Source organism: Gopherus flavomarginatus, chromosome 6 (genome assembly GCF_025201925.1).
Source record: "Gopherus flavomarginatus isolate rGopFla2 chromosome 6, rGopFla2.mat.asm, whole genome shotgun sequence".
NCBI lineage: Eukaryota > Metazoa > Chordata > Testudines > Testudinidae > Gopherus > Gopherus flavomarginatus.
The window spans coordinates 119,626,410-119,653,059 of record NC_066622.1 but is presented as its reverse complement, the minus strand read 5'-3'; the positions used below and the strand labels follow the sequence as shown (position 1 = coordinate 119,653,059).

The following is a 26,650-nucleotide window of genomic DNA, read 5'->3' as shown; positions in this document are numbered from 1 at the left end:
GCCTCCTGGGCTGTGATGTGGGGGAGGGCAGAAGCAGTGGCCCCTCCCCATCCCTGTTGCTCCTGGATGCACCACTTTGGTGTTGGTTGCTGGGCCACAAGCAGGGGTTAGGCTTTGCCCCCCTCCGGAGACACTTGGGGCACAATGCTGGACGAACAGGCAGCCGGTGAGTTCCCCACCTTCCCGGGATGGAGGGCTCAGGTTTTGGGCTTTAGCCCTGGTGTGCTGGCGGACTCTGGCTGCTGGGCTTCTGGGTCTGGCCACATGGCTTAGAGCTCTGTTCCTGGGCCCCGGTTGTAGGGCTTCAAGCTCCGGCCCCCTTTTGCTCCCCGAGCCACCCACCCACCCCTACTGCCCCTGGTGCCCGCTGCCCCCCACCCCGTCCAGGGCTTAATTTGTCCCCAGACTTGCCAGGGCTGAGTAAATCTGCTGTGAAAAGTGATACTTGTATGTTTGTTAATATCACTTTTCAAAACAGACTCATTAACTAGCAATAAATAAATTACAATGATTTGGACATGTATATGTGCATCTTTATTTGTTTTTCCTAAAACACTTAATTAGCTTTAGGAAAAAGTGTGACGGCAGCCACCAGCATGAGTGGGTGGCCGCACTCTGAAGCCACCAAATAATTTATCCTAAGAACCCCTACGCACATATACATAGTAAGAGACTCTCCCTGCCCCGAAGAGCTTATATTTTAAATTGATGACTCAAAGGGTGAGGGAAAGGAAGTATTATTAATCCTATTTTAGAGGTGGGGAACTAAGATACAGAGAGATTAAGTGTCTTGTCAAAGGTCACAGAAAGCCTGCAGCAGAGCAAGGAACTGAAGCCAGGTCTCCTGTCTTTCAGTTCAACGTCTTAATTGCAAGCTTATTCTTCTCTTTTAAAAAATGTATATCACAGCCAAATAAAGACAACAAAAACAGCTATAAATAAGATATTTGTGTTTTTTCATGCAGACAATGCTAGAAAAAATAAACATGATACAAGTAAGATATATTTACCAGTACTACTAAGAGTCCAGATAATTAGTCACATTGCAGTTCTAGAGATGTTAGAAATATGTTATTTTGGTAAGTGCCTCACAAGAGTAGAGAGGTTTGAAAAAATTGATTCCATGTTGATTTGTTTCATAAGCAATACCACGATGATGCATGTGCCAATGTTTTTATGTGATATAAAGAGCAGCCTTACAGTTACAGAAAAATCTCTTCTGGCATCATGATAAAAGCTCAATTTTTTTTTATACATTTTGCTTTCCTTCCCAGGAATGCTCTTGTCCCTTTGACTATGTATTTTATTGCATAACACAATGACTTTCATAGCCGCCTTACTTAACTGTTAGTTTCAACAGAGGGTCAATATGAAAAACCTTCAAAGCTAGTGGCAGTTGAGCCAATTATAGTCCCAAGTGCCTCTGGCATGCCTCTTCATAAAACTGATCCTTGTAGCCCTTGAGAAACTTTAAAACAAACAAACAAACTTTTCGTGCAACTTTACATAAACAAATCTCAGGGCTGTAAAGGACATTTTCTTTAAAAACAAACAAAACAGAAGCACTTGGGTAGATGAGGAGCTTAAGATAAACAACAGTCTGAGGCCAAATGAAGTTGACAGTGTCTCTTTTACCAAGCTTGTTGAAGCTCTTAGGGATAGCAGCCATTGATGCAGGGATGTTGATGTCCCCACAAACATGCTCCCTTTACCTGCAGAGGCAAGGAGGTAGTTCTTTCCCTCTCCAATTTTCTGTAAATAATAGATATAAATAATTTTAAAAATATATGTTTGCACAAACACCATAGCAAACTACTATGGTTCCCTGTGTGATGAGAATTATAATCTAGACAGAGAGCAAAGAAAACCCCTATTAGACAAAATCTGTATTGGACAAAGTCACTTAGACCTCTACTCTATTAAAAAAATTTAAAAAAGAAAAATGAGCAGCTTTGTCCATAGAGCTCAATAGACTTTCTCAGGCTCAGATGCAATGGAGCTTCATATAGAGCCTAATGCAAGAGCCAATATTTTTGGCACTGCCCCTATGGAACATCCCCAGCTTTTGGAAATCTCCTCTTTCTGCTAATTCAGCTCTTCCCACGTCACTTACACCAGTTTTCTACCACTGTAGCTCCAGTGCACCAGTTCTTTATTTACTCTGCTGTAACTGAGATCAGAATCAAACTCATCGCTGACTTTATAAGACTGACCGAACTGGACATGTTGAGAGAGAAAAAAGGAATCAGATGCTGTCACAGGAAATCCTTGCAGTAGATCAAAGGAAAACATACTATTTCTCTTATATTTGGAGGGGATATGCCAAAACGAGGTATTTTCAGGCTACGGACTGTAACAGCCAAAGTGCTTAATCATTTCTTAATATAGAGGGACTTGGAATGAGGTTAAGCCATTGAAATTTTGCAAAGCAGGGTTTAGTAATATGATAATGATCAGAATCTAGCTACCTCTTTTTACCTTAGCACCTCCAGGCTAAGGCATTCCGGAATGTAATATCATGGTGAGCTGATAACATCAATATGATAAGATTAATACTTCTTTCCCCACCTAAACCACTTTATGCCAGTTTCCCATTGCTTTTATACCACTTACTTCTGCTTACACAGTAGAAAGAGAAAAACAATTCATGTAAATGTCCTAAACCAAGAGGGGAAATGAAATCCTCATGAGGTACTATCAAATTTAATCTACAGTTTTCACCCAGATTTAAATCCTGTCAATCTTTCTACGCTTACAGTATTTACAATCCAAGTGACTACAGTATAAAATTAATCCATAAAAAGAGGTTCAGGAGAGCTGGCCGTTTCTCAATGAGACAGTATTACAGGCACAACAGCAAACTATCCCGATGCAAAGGAAAGATGGGAATAATAGTAAGAGGCCAATATGGCTCCATTAGGAGCTCTTTAATAGACTGAAAATCAAAAAGGAATCCTATAAAAAGTGGAAACATGGATAAATTGCTAAGGAGGAGCACAAAAGAATAGCACAAGAATGCAGGAACAAAATCAGAAAGGCTAAGGCACAAAATGAGTTACACCTAGCAAGGGAGGTAAAAGGGAATAAGATGAGGTTCTTTAAATTCCTTAGGAGCAAGAGAAAGACAAAGGAAAAGCGTAAGTTCCTTACTTACTGGGGAAGGAGAGCCAACAACTGATGACTTCAAGGCAGCTGAGGTTTTTAATATCTATTTTGTGCCACTATTCATTAAAAAGGCCAGCGGTGATCAGATATTCAAACACAACTAATATTAACAAAATTGGGGAAGAAGCACAAGCCAAAATAGGCAAAGAGCAAATTAAAGAAGATTCAGATAAGTAAGATGTATTCAAGTCAGCAGGGCTTGATAAAATCCATACTAGGACACTCAAGGAACTAGCTGAAGCAGTCTTGGAACCATTAGCAAGTATCTTCGAGAACTTACGGTATAGAAGAGGCCCCAGAGGGCTGGAGATGGGTAAATATAATACCATTCTTTAAAAAGGGGGACAAAGAGGACTCTGGGAATTACAGGCCAATTAGTCTACCTGTAATACCTGGAAAGAGAAAGGAACTAATATGACTAAACAATCAATTTATAACCAATGGGGGCTGTGGGAAGGGTAGCCAGCACATCTCTCATCCCATGCCGCTTCCCACAGCCCCCAATGGCCTGGAGCAGCAAACCGCAGCCAGTGGGAGCCGCAATTGGTCGAACCTGCAGGTCGGACGTGGCAGGTAAGCAAACCAGCCCGGCCCACCAGGAGCTTTCCCTGCACAAGCGGTGGCCCAAGTTTGAGAACCACTGCCGTATACAAATCTAAGACAGATGTGACATCCCAGAGGGTGCAACCTGAACCACTGAACTGCTGTGTCACCTTAATTCTCCAGACCAGGGTGTGTCTTACAGTGCTCTGCTAGTGAAAATCAGCCTCTCCAGGCCCTGCTCACACAGTCGTTAGTATGGAAAGGCACATCATGAAAAGTTACACGAATGCTCTCCCAGCCACTTATGAACTATGCACAGGAAAACTCCAGACTGTTCTCTAGTTCCAGACTTGTACTCCGAGAAATATGCATCTCGCACTGCCCAGTTCACTCACTATACAGCCTAAGCTCATAAAAAGTTCATCATTCCATTAAAGGGTAATGAATATGAAACAGCCTTTGTTCACCTGAGTAGAGACTCCCCAGACACATCAACCAAGAACATATTGGTTTAGATAAAACATTAAAACAAGTTTATTAACTAGAGAAAGATAAATTTTAAGTGATTTCTAAGTGATAATGGCATACAGGTCAGAACTGGTTATGAAAAATAAAAAATAAACATGCAAGCTATTTCCTAAACTTTACCAAGACTAATAGTTCTAAAAACAAAACAGGTTGTCTCACCATAAGCTGCAATACATTTCACAGGCTCTCTCCTTCCAGCCTGGGACCACCCATCCCACAGTTCAATGATGGTTTGTCTTCCAAACGCTGTTGTCACTGTGTGTAGAGATGGGGGAGGAGTGGTCATGGGGAAGCCATTGTCTCTTATTTTATAGGCCTCTCCTCTCAGTGAGTAATACCTCCTCTCGCCACCATCCCTCCACGCCCCAGCCAGGGTACAGATAATCAGTGTGTGGTGTACATGAGATATAAAGCATCTTTCAAATGAATGGTAATTTTTTTGCCCGTGCTTTCTGTACATGTAATGTCTGAAGCGTCTTCATGGCTAACAAGCAAGGCCTTACTTTAGAAATAACAAAAGGACTCTAAGGATCTAGTCTGTGGGCCTTCCCCAAACTCACGTTTCAGGAACAAACATGTAGCTAAATGTCATAATGCCATATACAGTTAAGATACACATATGTTAACAAGACAACAATGTTCAGTAAAACATGAGTTTTCAAATGATACCTCAGAAGGCATGCTTTGTACAAAATATATGATAACCATACAAAAGTGGTGAACATGGGGTACAGATAGGGTACAAGGTGTCACAACAGAATCACAGAAATGTAGGGCTGGAAGGGAGTTAAAGAGGTCATCTAGTCCATCCCCTGCACTGAGGCCAGACCAAAGTATACCGAGATGTTTGTCCAACCTGTTCTTAAAACCTCCAATAATGGGGATTCCCAAAATAACCAGTGTCAGTGCTTAATTAGCCTTATAGTTAGAATGTTTTTGCTAATACCTAACCTATATCTCCTCTGCTGCAAAGTAACCCAATTAACACTTCGCCCTTCCCTCGGTGGACACGGAGAACAATTGATCGCTCTCCTGTTATATAGCTCTGACTACATGCATAAGAGGATAACCTTTGTAAAGTGGGGAGAATCAGCCAGGGATGCTGCCCCCACTGTAGGGTGAAGTCATGTCCAAAGAGATGGACTTATTCATGTGTGGAGGAATATGGTGAAATTAGCTTTGTAATGAAAGTACAAAATAAAAACCTCAGAACTGCCCTGCTGACAAACTCCTTGATGTGTGTTCTCAACTAGCCATACCCTCATGCAGGCAGGCACTTACTGTGTAAGTGACTTTTGAGAGGCTAGGTTAGCTTTCTACTTGGCAGAGCAGCCTCTTCTGCTCTTCTTCAAAAAACAGGAAACTACTTTCTCGCAGACATGCTCATATTTGGTGCCTAACAATACTGAGCAAAGTAATTATATACCACTCAAAGAAAGGACAGATACGGTCTCATTTTCACCAGTGCAAATTCAGAGTAACTCTAGTGACTTCAGCTGAGCTAAAACTGATTTACTGAGATGCAACTGAGATTCAAATTTGACTTAAAGATGCCAATATATATCCATTTCTCAGACTAAATATTCTCAGTTTTTGCTGCTATACTTAGTAAGGTACAACGTCTATTCTGCAAAGAATGTAAGTATTTAAAATAGTCTGGTAGTGTGCAAGTGCATGTTTTCCCTTTCTGATAATGGGACTCATTTAACTTAGGTTCACCTTCTCACATCTAGTTTCTTGTTAAAGCTATTTTAAAGCTGGTATAAATAGCCTTGCAAAGTAATTCTAACACTAAATGTCAAAAGTGATTGTGGTTTCATCGTGATTTATTCTTCTATATCCCCAAGGCAGGTCAATCCTCAATGTGAGATACTGAACTGTTTTATAGCATTATTATTTATAAAAATTTCTCATTTTTTTTAACTTCAGGAAAGGTTCCAATGAGACACACACAACCTGGACCAGTAATGCTCAACCTTGACTAACTGCTTTGATATGGAAGAGAGTTGAAAAAAAAAATCACACAGTAATTGTGAAGTGATCTTTGTATTACTGTTCTTTCCCAGTGAAGTTGAGTCATTGTGACCTACCGTTACATATGCAATAAACAGAAAGTCACGACATAAATGTCACCATGTATCTCAGACAATCACTATGTGATTTATTGGCTTTCTAGAGCCCCAATGCCAAATCAGGGTCTGCTGGCATAGATCCATGCTCCTGTGCAGAGTCCAATTGACAACAATGATGCAAGGGTCTAGCTGTTGATCCCAATACACAAAGAGAAGGTTACTTAACCTGTGCAGTAACTCAGGTTCTTCAAGACAGTGGTCCCTGTGGGTGCTTCACTTTAGTTGAACCTGCATCCTCACGCCTGTGATCGGAGAATTTCAATAGCAGTGCCTGTTTTGGTCACACATGTGCTGTCCCCATTTCATGCCACCTCTGTCGGTTATGTAGCGCTGTGTGAACAAACCCCCCTCCATTCCTTTCCTACCACAGAGTCCCTAGCAGAAAAACTTCCAAAGTAGAGGGGAGGAAGGTGGATAATGGAGCAACCACAGAGACAACCATCCCAAAGAACCTCAGTTCCTGCACAGGGTGAGTAACCATATCTTCTTCAAGAGGTCTCCCTGTGGGTGCTCCACTTTAGGTGACTGTAGAACAGTGCTCTTCATTGGATGGAAGGGACTTGGGAGTTGAATTTGTGAAGAATGATAAGACAGTAAGTCCCAGCAGAGCATCTGATGTCGAGTCCTGCTCTATTGCATAGTACTCTGTGAATATATGGGCTGTCGCCCAGGTTGCTCCTTTACAGATGTCCATGATGAGTACATTGTTGAGGAAGGCTATTGGTGTAGAAAACGATCTGGTGGAGTGTGTGTAGATACCTGGTGGGGCTGTAGTTGCTGTTCGTGATGATAAAGGTCAGAGCATCTAAACATTCATTTTGAGAGACTTTGCTTGGTTAGGGCAGCTCCTTTAAATCTTTCTATAACAGAAGAAAATACTTTAGCAACTTTAGTCCTTTCAGCGTAAAATGCTAGTGCCCTTCTGATGTCCAGAGTGTGGAACACTGCTTCTCGTTTGTTCACAAGAGGTTTTGGAAAAAATGAGATGGTGGAGTAGAGACTCAAGTTTCAGGATATAGGTTATGAATATCCTTGAGGAATCATTTAGTGATAGGGCGGGCTGAAGAGACCAGGAGGTCTTTGTGTTTCAGTTCCAAGAGCATCAGCATCTAGGAGAGCACTGTTGATGGTGCCAATGGAATTACAGTGATTCTCGGTGCCAATGATTGAGCACTATGCAACATCAAGGCAGAAGGTGGCGTCACAGACTGTAGCACTGCTCAGTGACTCATGTTTGAGCAGCTCCGAAGGGGCCAAGGAATGGAGGATAAGTTGCCCTTTGCTGCTTCTCTCTGAGCCTGCCCACTTAAGGTCTTTGGCTGTCACGGTACCCATGGTACTGGAGGGTTCCGCCGCCTCAGAGGTAGTTGGCCTCAGTGAGGTCAGTACCAAGAGCCTCTGAAAGTTGGGGGTCGTCTCTTTTTAGCTGATTCCCGGAAAGAAGAGGTCATAGCCCATTTTTTTGCCACTTTTTTGAAGGAGTGGTCTTTCCTCTGTGAGGGTGACGGGGAATGTCTGTCAGATGCCATCACTGGAGACCAGTATCCAGGAGGGGTCCGAGATCCTGGACTGGAAGCTGGGTGCAGAGACTTCTCCATCAAAAGAAGTTTTATCTTAAGACCCCTCGCTATTCTGATGCAAGTCTTAAGATTATGGCAATGAGAGCACTTTTGCGGGATGTGTGTCTCACCGAGATAGCGGAGAAACTGCAACTGTTTGTCAGAGACCAGGATTGACTCCTGTCAAGTTAAGCAAAGTTTAAAACCCAGAGATCCAGGCATGCCACTTAGAATAGTTTCTCCCATGAGGAAGGGTATCTATACTCTGCTAAAGAGTATAATAAGAAATGATACTTAATCTAATAAAAAATTCTTCTAAATATAGAAAAATAAATGAGGAAGAGAAGGGTAGCTAAGCTAACTAACTGGGTTCTAAAATTACGAACTCAAACTCTATATTTTAAGATAAAGGCAAACTCGGAGGCACTGCTGATCGCTCCGTCTCAAGCCAAGGGCGGTAGACAAGGAACTGGTGCGAGGGAGTGGTCACACTGTGCTATATAACCACCAGAGTCAGTGCTAGATGGGGACAGCACAGATGCGACCCAAACAGGCAGTCCTACTGAAATTTTCTGATCACAGGCGCAGGGATGCAGATTCACCTAAAGTGAAGCACCCACAGGGACACTTCTTGAAGAATAATGGGGCCTATTACTCTTCCAGTTTAACAAACTGGTATCCATCCAAGAAACTGCACAATCAGTAGTTCCAAAGAAGACCCCAAAAAACTCTCACATACCTCAGCCACCAAGCCAGACTTGGTTACTTGTGGGATGAGCAGTTATCTATAGTGACTTATATTTGTGGGACTATTAGCATGAGGGGATTTGAGCTGCGGGACTCTCCTGGAAAATCTGTGAGGAATATCTACCAAACTCCTTAGTCATTTGACACTCCTTGGGGTAATGCTATCTAAAGTATAAAACAGTTGAATGATAAAGCTTACAAAAGTAGCAATTGATTAGATATTAGAATCAAAGAAGTCAGAGATGGATAATATCATTAGATCATCCATTTTATATTCATACAAAACGGTATTCTTCAGAGGACATTTACTAGTATTTTGTCCAGTCTAGTTTAAGAACTCCCAAGGAATGAAGCTTCCACCAGTTCCTTTGGGAAGCTACTCCAAAGCCAAGCACATCCCATCGTCTGGTATATTTTCCTAATATTGTGTCTAAATTGTTCCTTTTTTAATTTAATCTCATTTCTAGAAATACCTATACTGCACCACACAAAATAGAGACTCCTCTCCTCCTTGGTGTGAACATCTTCAATTATAGTTATTTAAACCATTGTCATGTCTTGTTTAAATTATAGATGAGTTTAATATTAAATATAAAATCAACCTTTCCTCATACACTCATTTAAATTTTCTAGAACCCAAACAATCTGTTCTAGTTCAGTGCAAAAATTAAACACAATATTCCTGGTCCAATCAACCAGAGCCATGTTGAGACATACTGTTCCTGCTTGCTCCATAAAAGGGATATGCAGCATAAAAATGGCAATAGTGCTGCTGTTTCTTCTGAAGCCATATCACATTACACCTCATGTTTAATTTGCTGTCCATTATCTCTCCTACTTCCTTCAGTATTACCGTTTCCCCATCGTTTCCTTTTCCTAGGTGCATGAGTTTCAAATAATTCTCCTGTTATTTAAGTTTCTGGCTATTTTTCCCCCAGATGTCTTACAGAAACTTGCATTTTTCAAAGGCAAATCTTATTTTGGCAATTTCTGCTCATGTTTCTTATCTCCATGTATTATTTCTTTGGTCTCACAGCTCTTTCCAGTTTGGGATAGATTGGGTCATCACAGTTGTCCAAATTTAACCAAAAGGACTTTAATTAGACTGCATGCTCCTTTGGTAAGGGACCACATCTATGTATTTGTACAGTACCAAGCATAATGGGATACTGATCAAACACATGTAATAAGTAACAATATTAACAAGGCCTCCTGCAATCTTGTTAGCTTTGTTTACCTTATGCGAAGAGTGTGCTTGAGTTATATTTAAAATGATTATTTTCTAAAGGATGAAGATGGAAATCTTTGTTCAATGTATATTTCTTCACACTGAAAACTATGTACAGAGTAAAAATGTCAGCTTTAATGAATTTCTGTTGAAAACGTATGTTGGAGACTATGTCACAGAGAAACAGTATATTTAAAATGCAGACACTGTACAACAAAATACAAATATTTATAAAATTAAGTATGTGCACTATAAATCCAAAGACTTGTAAATTTGCTTATAAAAGACACTCTGTATATACTACACAGTGTCAAATATAGGAGAACATCTGTCATCCAGTAACTGCAAATGCTATGTGGTTTCGAATCACTGGGCCCCATTCTGCAATTCTTAGTCAGCCAAAACGCCAATTGGAAACATCATAATGGTGTTATTTTGAAGTGAACAGGAGTTCCGCTTAACTGAAGCCACAGAATTGGGCCCATGATGCAGTAACTGAGGCTTTTATATTTCAACTTCCTTTTGACCCACCTGCATCTGTTTAATTTTGCACATTTTGGCCCCTGAGCAATTAGAGTCAATGAATTCTTGATCAACTCCCAGAACGTTATTGCTGACCATCTTCATTATCACTGACCACTACAAAAACTAACAGCATTTTTTTTAAGTACATCAGAAGCAGGAAGCCTGCCAAACAATCAGTGGGGCCACTGGACAACCAAAGGCCACTGCAAAGAAGCCAAATTAATTCTTTGCATCAGTCTTCACTGCAGAGAGATTCCCACATCTGAGATATTCTTTTTAGATGACAAATCTGAGGAACCATCCCAGACTGAGGTGTCAATTGAGGTAGGTTTGGAACAAATTGATATATTAAACAGTAATATGTCACCAGGACCAGATGGTATTCACCCAAGGCTTCTGAAGGAACTCAAATATGAAATTGCAAAACTGCTAACTGAGGTACGTAACCTATCACTTAAAGCAGCCTCTGTACCAGATGACTGGAGGATAGCTAATATAACATTAAATTTTAAAAACGGCTCAAGAGGCGGTCCTGGCAATTACAGGCTAGTAAACCTAACTTCAATACCAAGCAAATTGGTTGAAATTCTGGTAAAGAACAGAATTATCAGACATATGGATGAACACAATATGTTGGGGAACTGTCAACATGGTTTTTTAATGCCTCAGCAATTTATTAGAATCCTTTGAGGGTGTCAACAAGCATGAGGACAAGGGTAATCCAGTTGCTATAGGTCCCACTCAAAAGGCTCACAAGCAAAGTAAGCTGTCATGGGATAAGAGGGAAGGTCCTCTCATGGATCAGTAACTGGTTCAAAGATAGGAAACAAAGGGTAGGGATAAATGGTCAGTTTTCAGAATGGAAAGAGGTAAATAGTGGGGTCCCCAAGGATCTACACTAGAATCTGTGCAGTTCAACATATTCATAAATTATCTGGAAAAAAAGGGGTAAACAGTGAGGTGGAAAGTTTGCAGATGAATAGTTAAGTCCAAAACTGACCATAAAGAGTTAACAAGGGATCTCACTAAACTGGGTGACCGGGCAACAAAATGGCAGATGAAATTCACTGTTGATAAATACAAAGTAATTCACACTGGAAAAAATAATCCCAACCATATACACAAAATGATGGGTTCTAAATTAGTTCTTACCACACAAGAAAAAGATCTTGAAGTCATCATAGATCATTCTCTACAACATCTACTCAATGTGGAGCAGCAGTCAAAAAAGCTAACAATGTTAGGAACCATTAGGAAAGGTACAGGTAGTAAGGCAAAAATTTCATAATGCCACTATATAAATCCATGATATGCCCACACTTTGCATACTCTGTGAAGTTCTAGTCACCACATCTCAAAAATATATACATTACAAATGGAAAAAGTATAGAGAAGGGAAACAGAAATTATTGTAAAAAGAACAGGAGTATTTGTGGCACCTTAGAGACTAACACAGCTGCTACTCTGAAACCAAACATTATTGTGTGCAAGTGTGTGGAACAGCTTCCTTTGGAGGAGAGACTAAAAAGATTGGGACTGTTCATCTTAGAAAAGAGATGACTGGGAGGGGGGTGGATATGATAGACATCTATAAAATCATGAATGGTATAGAAAAAGTGAATACGGAAGTGTTATTTCCCCCTTCATATAACACAAGAACCAAGGGTCACCCAATGAAATCAATAGGCAGTAGGTTTAGAACAAACAAAAGGAAGCACTATTTCACACAATGCATAGTCAACTGGTAGTACTCATTGCCAGGGGATGTTGTGAACGCCAAAAGTATAATTTGGTTCAAAAAACAATCAGATAAGTTCATGGAGGATAGGTCCATCAAAGGCTCTTGGCCAGGATGGTCAAGGACATATCTCCATTCTCTAGATGTCCTTACACCTATGACTGCCAGAAGCCGTGACTGGAGGACAGAGGATGGCTCACTCAATAATTGCCATGTTCTATTCATTCCCTCTGAAGCATCTGGCACTGGCCACTGTTGGAAAACAGGATACTGGGCTAGATGGACCATTTGTCTGACCCAACATGACCGTTCTTTTTTTGTTTTACAGACAGAGTCTACTTGGAATTTACATCAGTTTCACTCAACAACTTCTGAAGAGGACACCTCGACTATGTATGAGAAACACTGGGCAGGGGACTCAATAATGTAGCGTTTGTTTTCATTAACATTCACAATACCATTTTTATTAATGTTCACAATAATATCTTGGATCCCTGGCCTCTGGCCACAGTGAAATGAGCGTAACTACACTGTTTCTCTCCTCATCAGTAATCATTATGACTTGGCATCTTAATTCTGTTTGTTCTTGCTAAGAATCATGTGTTAGAAGTTCTCCATCTTATGTGCATTATCTAAACTATCATGAAGGATGGTAGGTTCCTTAAAGCTAGCATTTATAAGCAGTGTTCAACAGCGGCTAGAAACTAGACATAATATAAATGAAATATTCCATGCAAAAGCTACATTAACCCTTTGCCCCTAAAGTGCTATTCATTGCCTACAATGTCTGTGTAATCAAAGACTTGCAGTGCTCTCATTGCACTCAAGTTCCCAGATAGCCTGCCTCTCCTGCTCATTATGTAAAAATCAGATCAAGCAACCAGTCCAGGATCATGATCACATTTTCAGTTATGTGGACAAAACACACGAGTGAAATTGGTCATAAGGACAAATAACTAGTGTGACTGTAAAACATACCCTTAATTAAATAGAAACATTACATTCTGCCATACATACATTAGACTGAATTAACAATCTGTACATAACTGTGCAATACTGTTCAATCTTATGGACATATCACTGGAATCTCTAGACTTCAGGTTGCATGGAGATTTGCACTTTAAAGCACTATTAAAAACTCTCTGTTTCATACTTTAACTGTTGAATTTAATCTCCAATTTTCCCACAATGACCCTTCAGATGACAATGGAATTTTAGTTTTTATTTAATAAAGTATAAAATTTAGTATATTTTTTGTAAAATAAACTAAATTTGGACAGGATATATTTTTAAATGCTCCCTCTTGAAAACTTCCCCATTTCCCCCCATATTTCATTAGGTTCCTCTAGCTAAATAACCAGAGTTCCCATCAAGGAACATGATGGGATTCAAAGTCATTTGTCAGCTGTTCGGGATGAGAGGAAAATGAGTGGACTATGTGGGTGGTGGAGGGATGCACTGAAGACTGAGAAGGGGAACCGATGAGTGTCGTATAAATTGGAGACAAACTTGTATCTATGACAAATTACACCAAAGAATCTGCCCTGGAGTGTTGAATCACTTAACTGCATATTTCTTTGCAGTTTCTGATCTGCAGGCTATAAAGTCTAGTAACCTTAATGTTAATGAATATTCTCATGTGAGAATGTAATGGCACATATTTTAGGTCTGGTTGTTTTCTGCTGAGTTGACGTATCTGTACAAAAGGAGTAAAACATTTGTATGTTCTAACTTCCTAAATCCATATATCATTAAGGCAATTACAAATCATTGGTGTTAGTTTAAATCTAAAGAAAGCACATCTGATATTATTAAAGCTAACAATGCAATTGCAATGGAAACCTAAATACACTGCTAAGTACAAGATCTCCAACTTTGTTTTTTTATTTGATTAATACACAAATGTGAGGAAGCACTAAATAATGCATGGTTTGTTTAAGACATAATAGGCTATGTTTACACCTGTTGTTTCTTAGAGAAATTTTGATAAGATCTCCAGTTATTTTTTAATTTTTGTGTATTATTTTTTCAATGTGGAATGACTAACACTCCATCCACTTAACAAACAGGCCTTAAATATAAATAAATAAATCCTTAGAGAAATGTATGAGTGTTGTTAGGAACATAGATCATCACTAGAAAAAAAACCCTGCATATATACTGCAAATGTAATTTTCAGAAACAGAGGCGTATTTCTCCCCCTTTCACCTCTACTGTCGCCCCCCGCCACCCCCAGTTTCTTCCATATGCTGCCTAGTGGCATCAGTATTAAAAAAAAAATTCCCAATATTTTACAGTATTTACGGTCATTTAAAGGACATTGTGGTTATTGTGGGGGTGGAGATTAAATGACGTGTCAATTGATTTTGAAACTGTCTACGTATGTCAAACTGATTGGTTTTGCAATTGGTTTTGAAATGTCATTTTCAGTCTACCTTGCAGATTTTGTTTCTCAACCAAAAAAAAGTATCTCCAGCTTTGATTATGCTTCAGACATTACTTTTACTTAGGGTATGGCTACACTTACATTTGTGCAGCGCTGGGAGTTACAGCTGTGTTCGTACAGCTGTGTAGGGACAGCGCTGCAGTGTGGCCACACTGACAGCTACCAGCACTGCAGTGTGGCCACATTTGCAGCGCTGTTGGGAGCAGTGCATTGTGGGCAGCTATCCCACAGAGCACCTCGTCCCATTTTGGCGCCGTGGGTTGTGGGAAGGGGACGGAAGGGTGCGGGTCTTTCCGCTTCCTGTTCCAACGCCCCATGGTGCTTTGCTACACATTCCAAGCAGTTTTGCGCCATTGTGAGTCTGCAGCGCGATTTCTGTTACAAATGGAGCCCGAGCTGCTGAGGACCTTGCTGATGAATGTTGCCAGCACATCACGTTTGGCAGTGGAGCTATTCCTTCAGCTCTAAAGTGACAGTGAGGAGTCAGATGATGATATTGATTCGCCTGACGTGCAAGACACTAAATTGCTTGTGGCAGTAACGGACGTGCTCAGCACCGTGGAATGCCGCCTTTGGGCTCAGGAAACGAGCACTGAGTGGTGGGATCACATCGTCCTGCAAGCCTGGGATGACGAGCAGTGGCTGCAGAACTTTTGGATGAAGAAAGCCACTTTCATGGGACTGTGTACTGAGCTCGCCCCGTAGGAGCTGCCCTGCCAGTGGAGAAGCGAGTGGCTATTGCAATCTGGAAGCTGGCAACTCCAGACAGCTACCGATCGGTCGCGAACCAGTTTGGAGTGGGAAAGTCGACCGTTGGAATAGTGTTGATGCAAGTTTGCACGGCCATTAATCGCACCCTGCTAAGAAGAACCGTGACTCTGAGGAACGTGCAGGACATTGTGGATGGCTTTGCACAAATGAGTTTCCCTAACTGTGGAGGGGCGATAGATGGGACGCATATTCCTATTCTGGCACCACCCCACCTGGCATCCGAGCACATTAATCGCAAGGGGTATTTCTCTGTGGTTCTCCAGGCGCTTGTGGATCACCGTGGGCGTTTCACTGACATTTACTCAGGATGGCCTGGAAAGGTGCATGATGCACGCATCTTTCGGAACAGTGCCCTGTTCAGGAAGCTGCTGGCCTGGACTTTTTTCCCCAGACCACAAGATCACAGTAGGGGACGTCGAAATGCCCATTGTGATCCTTGGAGACCCTGCTTACCCCTTAATGGCTTGGCTCATGAAACCGTATACAGGGAAGCTTGACAGGAGCAAGGACCGGTTCAACTACAGGCTGAGCCAGTGCAGAATGACTGTGGAGTGTGCTTTTGGCCATTTAAAGGGTCGCTGGAGATGTCTCTACGGGAAGCTAGATTTGGGGGAAAAGCAGCATCTCCGCTGTTATATCCACGTGCTGTACCCTCCATAATATTTGTGAAGGGAAGGGTGAAACATTTAGTGAGGAATGGACCTCCGAGGTTCGACACCTAGAGGCTGAATTTGCACAGCCAGAGAGCAGGGCTACTAGAGAGGCCCAGCAAAGGGCTTCAAGGATTAGGGATGCCTTAAGGGAGCAATTTGAGGCTGAAAGCCAACAGTAATGTTTGGTGCCTTTGCTGTGCCCGTTTTTCCCTTGGGGTACTGTATTTCTCATTTTCTGCAATAATAAAAAATGTTTTAAAAGCCAAGAAATCATTTATTCAAAATACAGTACATAAAAGGGCAGGGGGGTAGGGTGGTGGACTGTACATTCAGAGGTTTGAATATGTCCTGCTTGGATTGCTGTGCAATGCCTGCTGCACTTCAGGATTAATATGCTGCATCGTGATGGGGGTTGAGTGCATAGGGTAAGAGTTGTAGTTCTCAGGCCTGGTAGGTGAACATACAGGTGTTGGGGGCAGCTGGCGGTGGTAAGAACCAGACTGCTGGAGAAAGGTGTTTTGTGCAAACACTGGGGAACAAGGGAGAGAGCTCTGGGAGGGGTGGGGGTTACCACGGTACTGATCTGCCTGCATGGCTACAAGAGACTGCATACAGTCCGTTTGGCGAGCCAGCTGCTTTGTGCTTTTCTTGGTAGCCAATTCCTTTTTCTTGCTTTGTGTTTGCCTCCACTCATGCATTTTCTCTCTCCAGCCCTGCAGCCTCTTACTGTCTCTGGCGTACTGATTCATAACTGCTTTGATCAAATCTTCTTTTGATTTTCTAGGATTTTTCCTCAAGTTCTGTAGTCTTCGCGCAGGCGGTGATAGGGCTGGAGTATTCAAGGACACTTAAAATAACAGAAATAGAAACATTTAATACAGAGGCTGCATTGTTTATTATCACAGTGAAGGAGTTTGTAGACTATTTGTAGCATCATTTACACATACCAAACATAGCACAGAGAGGCCACGGCAGCGAAGGCATGGCAAGCAATGGGGTGAGTGTTTCTGCCGCGACTTCACCTGGGAAGGGGAACTGCCTGAGGGCTCACTGGGGTTTCTGTGCATTGGGGAAAGCAGAGAGCAGCTACTTGGGGACCTGCACTGAACACTATCCCTACATTTTCAACAGGATTTTCTACTGCCAGATATATCACTGCTGCGTGTTACCTGGGAAGAGAGGGAGGGTCTTCTACAGCAATGTGGATTCCGCCCTGGTCCCTATGCAGCTTGCCTGTGTGCAGCAATGGTCCCCCCACCCCTCGCGGCACAGTGGCGCGGACAAGTTAGCCTGACCACGGTGGCTCTCCCTATAAACTTGCGCAAGCACATTGCCCACGCTCTGGCTGCAACTTTTGAAGAGATTACCGAGGCCGATTACAGAGACATGATAGACCAAATCAATGGGCTATTCCACATTTAGGCATGCATGCAGGCAGCCATAACCCCCACCCTCCTCTCCCAAAACATTTCCATCCCAAAAATAAAATCTGCTTACCGGGAACACGCTCCTCCGCTTCTTCTTCACCAACAAGTTCCAGCTGCTGCGACTGGCTAGCCTCCTCCTGGCTTGAGAAGAGCTCCTGGCTGCATGCCTCCTGGGACTCCGGGGTGTCTCCCTCCACCCCAGTAGCCTCACTCTCGGCTTCCTCTACACCCTCCCCCACTTCTCCCTGCTCTGAACTCTCCATCGTGCTCCTCGGATTGGCAGTGGGGTCACACCCAAGTATGGCATCCAGCTCCTTGTAAAAACGGCAGGTTGTGGGGGCAGCTCCTGAGCGGTGGTTTCCCTCACGGGCTTTGCAATAGGCACTGCGCAGCTCCTTTACTTTTACCCTGCACTGCAACGCGTCCCGTTCATGGCCCCTTAGCAGCAAGGACTTTGATATCTGCCCATAGGTATCATAATTTCTACGGCTGGAGCGCAGCTGTGACTGCACAGCTTCCTCACCCCAAACACTGATGAGGTCCTGCAGCTCAGAAGTGTTCCATGCTGGGGCTCGTTTGGGGCGTGGAGGCATGGTCGCTGATTGATTGAATGATTGATTGCACTCCACACCTGGCTGAGCAAACAGGAAGGGGATTTTTAAAATTCCCGGGACATTTAAAGGGCGGGTCACCTGAGCCCAGGGCAGTGGACTGTGAAACGATGAGCAGAGTGGCTGAAAAGGTATGCTGGGATACCTCCTAATACCCTGGAGGCCAATAACAGCGCTTTTGGTGTCCACACTTGATGACTAGCGCTGCATCACCAGCACTGGAATCGCTACACCCCAGGCAGACCAGGTGTACAGCCAGCGCTCAACCAGGGAGTTGCAGCGCTGGCCGTGCTTTGCAAGTGTGGACACAGAGTGAGTTGCAGCGCTGTAACCCCATCACCAGCGCTGCAACTCTCCAGTGTAGCCATGCCCTTAGTGTTCTGCATTTTCAGTTTCCTTTTTATCAATCCACTCAGTATTTTTGGGGTACTTATTTTTGTTAGACACTAAAGCTTTATGTGATTGTTGTGTCCTGCAGCTCTTACACTGAAGCAGTTCCACAGTGTAAAACACAGAACACATACACAGTGGAGGTCAGAATACCAAACAACATTAACATTGTGCTATGATTGGCTCACAAGGAGATGCTGCCTGCCTAACTCTTTGCATCCGTTTAGTTTGGCACTGAATTTAAACAATCAATCCTCCACAGATAAAGATATGTAATGCCCCCTATCCACCCGGTTACCTCCTTTGGGTGCCAATCTCCTTACGGGTTTGGATGGATGAGCATGGGTTCTTCTGGATCCACACACAGCCAGTCCTGACCTTTCTTTGGCTGGGTCCAGATTACTCCCAAAATGCCTTCTCCCGCCATCAGGGCTCCCAGGAAAGGGCCTCTCACTTGATCAGGCTACCTCTTCTTCCTGGGCTTTCCCTTGTCAATGATGTGACATTGCCCCTTCTTCTGAGCTGGCACACCTACAATCCTTCCCCAAACCTACAGAGGCCCAATTGTTCCACACAGTGTCTCTCCTTTCTTCTCCTCGGTTGCCTTGCAGACTGAGTCTGCCCTTGGTTCCCCCATTCCTACCTGGGACTGTGTGCCTCTCCTGAACTACCAGCACACAGAGCCCCAGGAACCCAGGTAAGCTCCTGGGGTTACAGACAGATAAGATAAAAAGATAAACATGGGGCAAAAACGCAAATCTCTCAAGAAAATCAGTGATTAGAAATTTTCAAGAAAAGTAAAGACAGAAGCGATGCATTGTGCTGCAAATACTGCAGCACTGAAGTCAGTGTTCGCACTGACAGAATAAAAGAGCATGTTGAAAGCCAGCAACACAAGAAGATTAAGGAAAAAAGTGGGCTTTGGGATAAACAGACAATATAAGGAGCTTTCACCAGAGCTTTAATGAAAGAGAGGACATAGCACAACTGTGCGTGCTCTTTGTTTCATCGGACAACCATTCTTAATAGTAGAGGGGCCTCTTGGTTACTGTGCATCAGTAATGTCCAGCAGCAAAAACCCTTCCTAATGCAGACCACCTCACTCGTAAGTATTTGAAAGAAAAAGACAATGCTTTAGTATCTAAACTGATGGAATGAACTGATGGAAATGTGCTGTCTAGTCTGATATTTGATGAGTTTCCTGATGCTTTAGACCGTCCAACTCTTGGCATTTTGTTTTCATTGTTTTTATTTCAAAGCAAATAAACCCACATTGTTTTGTGCTGATATGACAGTCATCCACTCTGCTGACAGACGTTTTCTCAACAGCAATAACTAATTTGGGAAAATGTGGCCAGAACTAACACAGATTCTGCTTCCTACGAGGCTCAGTTTTCCCAGGAGATTAAACTCAATCAGAAACCAGTGCTGCTGCATATTACCTGCTCATCTAACTAACTCTGTACTGTCAGCAGCTACTGCAACGGAAGAAATGAAAGACATGAAATCTTTATCATTGGATTTGGGGCCATTTTCAACCATGCGAACGTTTAACAGTGCAAGATAAGTGCAGAGCCAACTGCCAATTACCCACCCCTGTTGAGTCACATCTGTGGATGAGCTTGTACTTCACTGCCTGTCATGTAAATAACGTGTGGACTATGCTAATGTGTCTCCCAGATCATCCTGAGTTTGTTGGTTTTAAAGTAGAAGCTCTAAAGGGACTGGCAAATCCAAAATAACTGCCAGATTTTAAGCACCAAGGTAATGTTAATTGCTGAAAACTTGGAATCACTGTGTGACATGCAGAAAACACTGGAGTTTTCTCTAACTACTACCCACGTTTGCCAATACAGATGTTTACCGGATCCTAACAACCAAAAGCTCAGCTGAACTGAGCACAAAAGCTGAAGGAGAAACACACAGCGAGAAAACTCATCTGTTTCTGGAAATCTTTCCCACCCCGAAACATGTGAAAACCAAAACAGCGTTCAGAACCTTTAACGTAACACTCATGGAGAAATGGGAAATGACCGTGGCCCATAATCTGAATCCCCAATATCCAAAATATTTTTTTGAACGTCATCCAGATGTTGCACCTTTTCCTCAAGGTGAAATTTACAGCAGACTATGGTCTTTATGTCAGAGTGTTTCAACCATTTGCCACTAAAGAAGTTTCAGATCTGAAAGGGGAATTTACTACATACATGAACTTGCCTAATCCTGACAATGCGAAACTGGATGTCCTGGTTGTCTGTAACAATCATCAAGACACACTTCCTAACCTCAGCAAAGCAGCACAGCATGCTTTGAGCATACCCCCTGGATCTGTTGATGCAGAGTGCGTATTTTCAAAGTTGGACTACCTCCAAGCAGCGAGAGGCTCAACATGAGGGAGGATACTTTGAAGAAAATTATGCGAGTGTACGCTAACCAGGATTTCTGGAAAAAAACTACTACTTCTGAGAGAGACAAAATATACCTTTGTACGTTAAAAAAAAGTTTCAATTATACTGTAGTAAAATGTGTATATTAAAAAAGGTTTTTTTGTTTTCCTTTACACCGTGCCTTCCCCCAATTTTTCCCGGGTTTTTAATTTTTAACCTGATTTCATCCCAGTTTGGAAAGTTTGGAAAGTAAACACTGCAAAAATCTCAGATTTTTTTGTCTTACAAATAAAAAGTGAAAACATGAAACAGTAGTTTTATTTTTAAATTACCAGACTGTCTCAAGCAAACAAATTAAAGGTCTGAGCAGCTTCCAATTTCTATCCTGACGTAATTTTAGGAAAACCTAATGTCAAAAATGAACAGATAAGAAAAACAACAGTAAAATTTGGCTGCACTAAACTGTTTAAGCAAATTGCCTATATTGATTAAATGAACTGAAAAAAGTATCAATAATATATGATGCTTATACACAGTACTAGACGATGCATCTGTAACAAGAGTCATGTTAGTACTTGTGGTGGATTGTCTAATCTAATCACTGTATTTTAGGCACATGAAATAAAAGCATAATGTTGATATTTCAGTTATCTTCTCCTTTGTACACTTTCCAATCATTGTAGTTTTAGCTTAGTAAAGATAATTAAGTCCATTATAGCATCTTCAGGGTACGTCTACACTACAGAATAAATTCGAATTAGCTTAAACCGATTTTATAAAACAGATATTATAAAGTCGACTATGTGCGTCCACACTAGGCACATTAATTCGGTAGTGTGCGTCCGTGGTCCGAGGCTAGCGTCGATTTCTGGAGCGGTGCACTCTAGGTAGCTACTGTAAAAGAATGAGGCCAATAATGTCAATTTGCGTCCACACTAACCCTAAATCGATATAGTAATATCGATTTTAGCGTTACTCCACTCGTTTTGTAGGAGTACAGAAATTGATTTAAAAAGCCCTTTAAATCGATATAAAGAGCAGTGTAGTGTGGACGGGTGCAGCGTTAAATCAATTTAATGCTGTTAAAATTGGTTTAACAGCGTAGTGTGGACCAGGCCTCAGTTATAACAGCACAATTAAAAGTATTTTGTAACGCAAATTTCAACTGGTTAGCCACATTCCTATTATAAACCCTCATGTAAAACATTTTGCATTTGTAACTGGATTGTCTATCACAATTCTTGAACCATAAAATCAATTTGTGGTTGACTTCAGAATACAGCACTGGGCTCCATGTTGACTGAGATTTACAAACACAAGTTTGTTGTTCTGGCTCCCCCAAGCTCCAGTGTCATCAAAAATCTGGTAGCGTTCACTGATCGTTCATACAAGTTGTGCCTTCTTTTCAGCATTTCAATTAATTTTCTTTTTCTTGGCATGTGAAGAGCTAATTGACTACTTTGACTCAATGCCCAAGAGCGTGAGGTGACACCAGCAGCAGAGACTACGAAAGGAGCTCTGATGGCATTAGAGGTGACACCATTTGCATCACTAACACAAACAAAACATTTTAAGACAGTTATACCATAGTATATGGTGAAAATACCAATTTTTATGATTATTGGTTCAAGGAGATGTTCCCTTTTTGGCAAAAATCAAAAATAGTCTATAGTCAGCATTAAGCCTACTACTATTTAATTAGACATTTGTTGACACAAATGAGTAAATGAGGGCATTTTTCAGGTACTCCAAAATATTTACTCTTCATGAGTAATTTCAATGAATACAGGGCTTTGAATCTCAGCCTATAACTTGTTCTTTTGATTACTCTGGTTTGATCAGTAGATGATCATTTTCTGGACACAAAACAAAAGGTGTATGTTTGAGCTGCATCAGATGATAAAAGATCTTCCAGGGCAAATCATTCCAACTGATTCTATTTTAATTACACATTTACAAGCAAACTAAACCAATGTCTGCAAAGCAAGGGTTACAGAATGAAATCTATAGCTGAAGGTTTCATAATTACGTAGACAGTACCATCCTAAAATACTGTCCTGTAAATCTGCAACTCAAACTATGATCCCTGCAGAGCAAGGCTGTAGAATTATGATAAAACAAGGAGTACAACAAAAGGAAGATCACGTGACATCTCCAAAGTTCAGACTGATTCATAGCTTAAAAGAGTGAATCATAATAAGCGGTCACTAAACCTTGACTACATTCTCAATAAATGCATACTATGAAGCAATTTTTAATTGTCAGCCGCTTCCCCTTAAGAAACATCTTTCTTCATCCAAAAATATGCATCACTGAATGACAATACTCATCCACAATTTTATTCAAAGTACGTGCACACTGTGTGAGTTAACTGAAGGAAAATGCTCCAAATAAAAGCTGTTTTACAAATGTCTTCTCCTACAAATCACCGTAAAACTACTGTAATTAGCCAACTGGCAGTTCTCAGGCAAACAGGCATCAACCCAATAGGCAGCCCAGCACAATGACAGCAAAAATTGCACTATTGTAGTAATTATGCTTTTTTTCCAAGGCCTCGCTACAGCTGGCTAACATTTTCACATTTTTAAAAAGTCTAGTACCCCTGATCTGTTTACAGAGTGGAAATGCTGAATAGCTCAGCATCTGCGCTAAATCCCTGAGCATACATATTAAGAAATGACTAACCAAGAATGTATATAAAGAAGAGTAGACAACACACCTTAGCATATTACCTAGTATTTGACCAGAAGGGAGTTTAAACACTTCACTGTTAAGACCTCAGAGGTAGTCCCTGCTCAGTTAAGGATGCTGGTCCTCCTGTCTTTGATACACAGATATTCTGGGCAGTTACTGTCATACTTCACTTTGCAATGGAGGAGAGGGGGAGATAAGTTAAAAGCATTTTGCTGTCACCAGCAGTTGCTACTGAAAATTGTCAGCAAGAACGACCAGCACATGACAAAATCTCTTTTTTTCCTGTACTGAGACTGTGACCAACACAAAGAGCATCAAAACCAACACGGATGGATACCTTCCTCAAAGCAAATAAAACACAAACTCTTTCTAGCAAGAAATCTGATCACACAAATCTACATACCTGCACACAGAAACCCAACTCCCCTACAAGTACCTCTGTGGTCCTCTCTGTTACAGACATAGCCCACAGAGATCCTCCCTAACTCCTGTATATATACATCGCAACATACATTCACATACACACCCCTGTGAGCACACTCTCTCAACCTCCCTATGCATACACACCTTTAACCCCTTCCCCAGCTGATCTTATTACATACTTTATTACAATACATAAAGTAATAGCTAAGCTTATCAAGCTGATCTTAATGTAAAGGTTGAAATATCACAGTATCAGCAAGTCATTACTATAACAAAGCAAAAAAACCCTACCTCATAGCTGTGTGTGGTTTCATGTCCTTAGGGCAGTAAATAGGAAACGCAGATCTCGAAATAGACAATGCAGTAATGAAACAGATATGCAGAAACGTGCAGATGCTTAAGTTAAATGCCTGCTTTACACAGCTCATTGTGTGTGTTCAATAGGCAAAATTCCTGCTCGGCCCTCATAAGTCCTGTGTGTGTGTGGTGAGGCTGCAATGCCTGTTCGGCGCTCCTCAGAGTGTGTGTGTGTCGTGCAGGTACAATACTGCTCTGCGCTCCTCAGAGTGTGTGTGTTGTGCAGGTACAATACCTGCTCTGCAGTTAGTGTGTGTGTGGTGCAGGTAGGATGCTGGGTCTGCACTCAGTGTGTGTGGTGTGTGTGTGGTGCAAGTAGTGCGATGCCTGCTCTAGCACGCCGGGTGCGAGGACAGCGGCAGCCCTTCTGCAGAAGTTCCCCGGCGCCTCCCGTGAGCCAAAACTTGGGGCGCTCCTCTGCTGTTCGCCGAGAAACGCACGTCGGGTCGCTGCCTCCCCGCAATCCCTGAGGCTGCAACTTCTCCAAGCGGAGCCGGCCACAGACGTGAGCCGCTGCCGCCGCATCCCTCCTACCGCCCGCTGCACCTTTCCGAGCTGGCCGGGCTGCAGCCTCCCGCCCCGCTCCGGCGGGCAGAGCGCGGCACGCGGCACTCACCGCCTCTCGCCGGGCTCCGCGCCACACTTCCCCCAGAGGGCGGCGCCCGGCCACGCTCCGCTCCGCCGCGCGGCTCCGCTTTACCTGCTGCCCGCAGCCGCTAGGCGGGACGCTGGGGTGGGTCCGGCCTGCCCCTGCTCGGCGCAGCGACTGGTCTGCAGAGCCGGCTCGCTCCGGCCAGCCAGGCACCGCCGCCCGCCAGTCCCCAGCAGCGGCGGCGAGCCCAGCCGGCGCTGGGGAGCCAGGCAGCAGCGGCCACGTGAAGCTGCGGGCGGCGGCGGCGGCAGGCAGGGGCTTGCCAAGCATGCTGCTGCCGCCGTTCCGCGGGGAAAGGGCGCTACCCCGGCCTGGGCTAGGGCGGAAGTTTGCGCTTGAAGAGGAGCTGCAAAGCCCCGGCTAGCGAGTTGCAGCCCTCGCGTGACCCCCCCCCTCCCTTTGGCCCCGGGCATGGGGTCCTGCATGTGCAGCGCCAGGTGCAATGGGACCCCCCCACTCTGAGCTTATGAGAAGGCTCCCACTCGCCAGCCAGAGAAGCAGCCTGCCTGCAGGAAGCGTCTGCTACGGAGCTGGGGAGGAAGCAGTCTCTGAGGGGCTGCTCCAACCATTGCAGCTGCTGGCCCTTCCACTGGACCTCCTCTCCCCTCCTGCAACATGCACCCACAGCCAACAGAATGTGCTTTCCCACCTGGGCTCCTCTGCCCAGCCCTTTGTACTGTGCTCTTCCCTGGGGCAGACTGAGTGAGGTCAGGAGAAGAATGGTCTGGAATCAGCCCCTTGCCCATCTTTTTCTGGGGGAGGAAGGCCTCAGCCCTACTGCCCCCTCAGCTCCCATCCCCAGCACTGTGCTTGTCCAGGTGAGGCTGGGAAGGCCCCAGTTCCATTGCATTGGCCCACGTCAGCTAGGGAGGACCAGAAGCCTAGCTGCTGCCACCCACCTTAAGTCTAGGGGAGACAAAAAGCAGTATCTGTAGCTCATCCAACCAGTTCTCTTCCTCTCCAGGGTTAGAAAGGTCCCAACCTCACTGCCTGGTCTATGGACCAGAGGGGTAAAACAGCTTTCATTGTCAGATCAGCTTTTATTGCCACTATCTCAGAACCAGGCCTGTCACATTGTCCAGGGGATGGATAGGCCAGGAAGGACCTTCAAACCAGCAGCAACATCAACTCCTGGGGAGGGCTCTATTACCCTTATAAACAGATGGGCCTTTCCCAGAAAATGGGCAGATTCTGGCTGCTTAGAGTGCAGATTAAAACCAACATCTTACATTCTAACTAGAAGCCAGAAAGCTGCCTGAGCAATTTATGGAGCCCAGGTGTGATGTGCTCCTGAGAAGAGGCTCCACTCCCCAAGCAAGCAGCCACCTTTTGCAATTGCTTCCAAATGGAGTTGGATGTAGACTCACACGAAAGGGAACATTGCAATGGTTTAATGTTGAAGTCACAAAAGTACAGATGCTGGTAGCGAGATCTGTGTCCAAACAAAAAGGCTGTATCCCTCCAGTTAAGTGTAGATGGGGTAGGGGGAAGCTATTTTGGCCATAGCTTCTCCTTAGTCAGTATAATCTTTCACAACTTTATTCTCCCAGCCCACCAACATCACCTCTTTTTTATCATTTTTCTCTCACCCATATTCCAGTTTCCATCAAACCCTAACTCAGTTGCTTTTGCTAGTCAGTCAAGATGAAGAGACAAAGCTATGTGTCATCAGCG

General features: G+C 43.2%; 1 protein-coding gene across 2 annotated transcripts in view; it reads right to left on the bottom strand.

The window, feature by feature from the left end:
* The window catches only part of CHST15 (carbohydrate sulfotransferase 15), a 102,708-nt gene extending 77,854 nt beyond the window's left edge, over positions 1 to 24,854 (bottom strand). For both annotated transcript variants that reach the window (XM_050959478.1, XM_050959479.1), the window contains exon 1: positions 24,259 to 24,854. The gene's annotated coding sequence lies outside the window, so the exon portion shown is untranslated. The remainder of the gene's footprint in view (positions 1 to 24,258) is intronic.
* Positions 24,855 to 26,650: the final 1,796 nt, after the last annotated feature.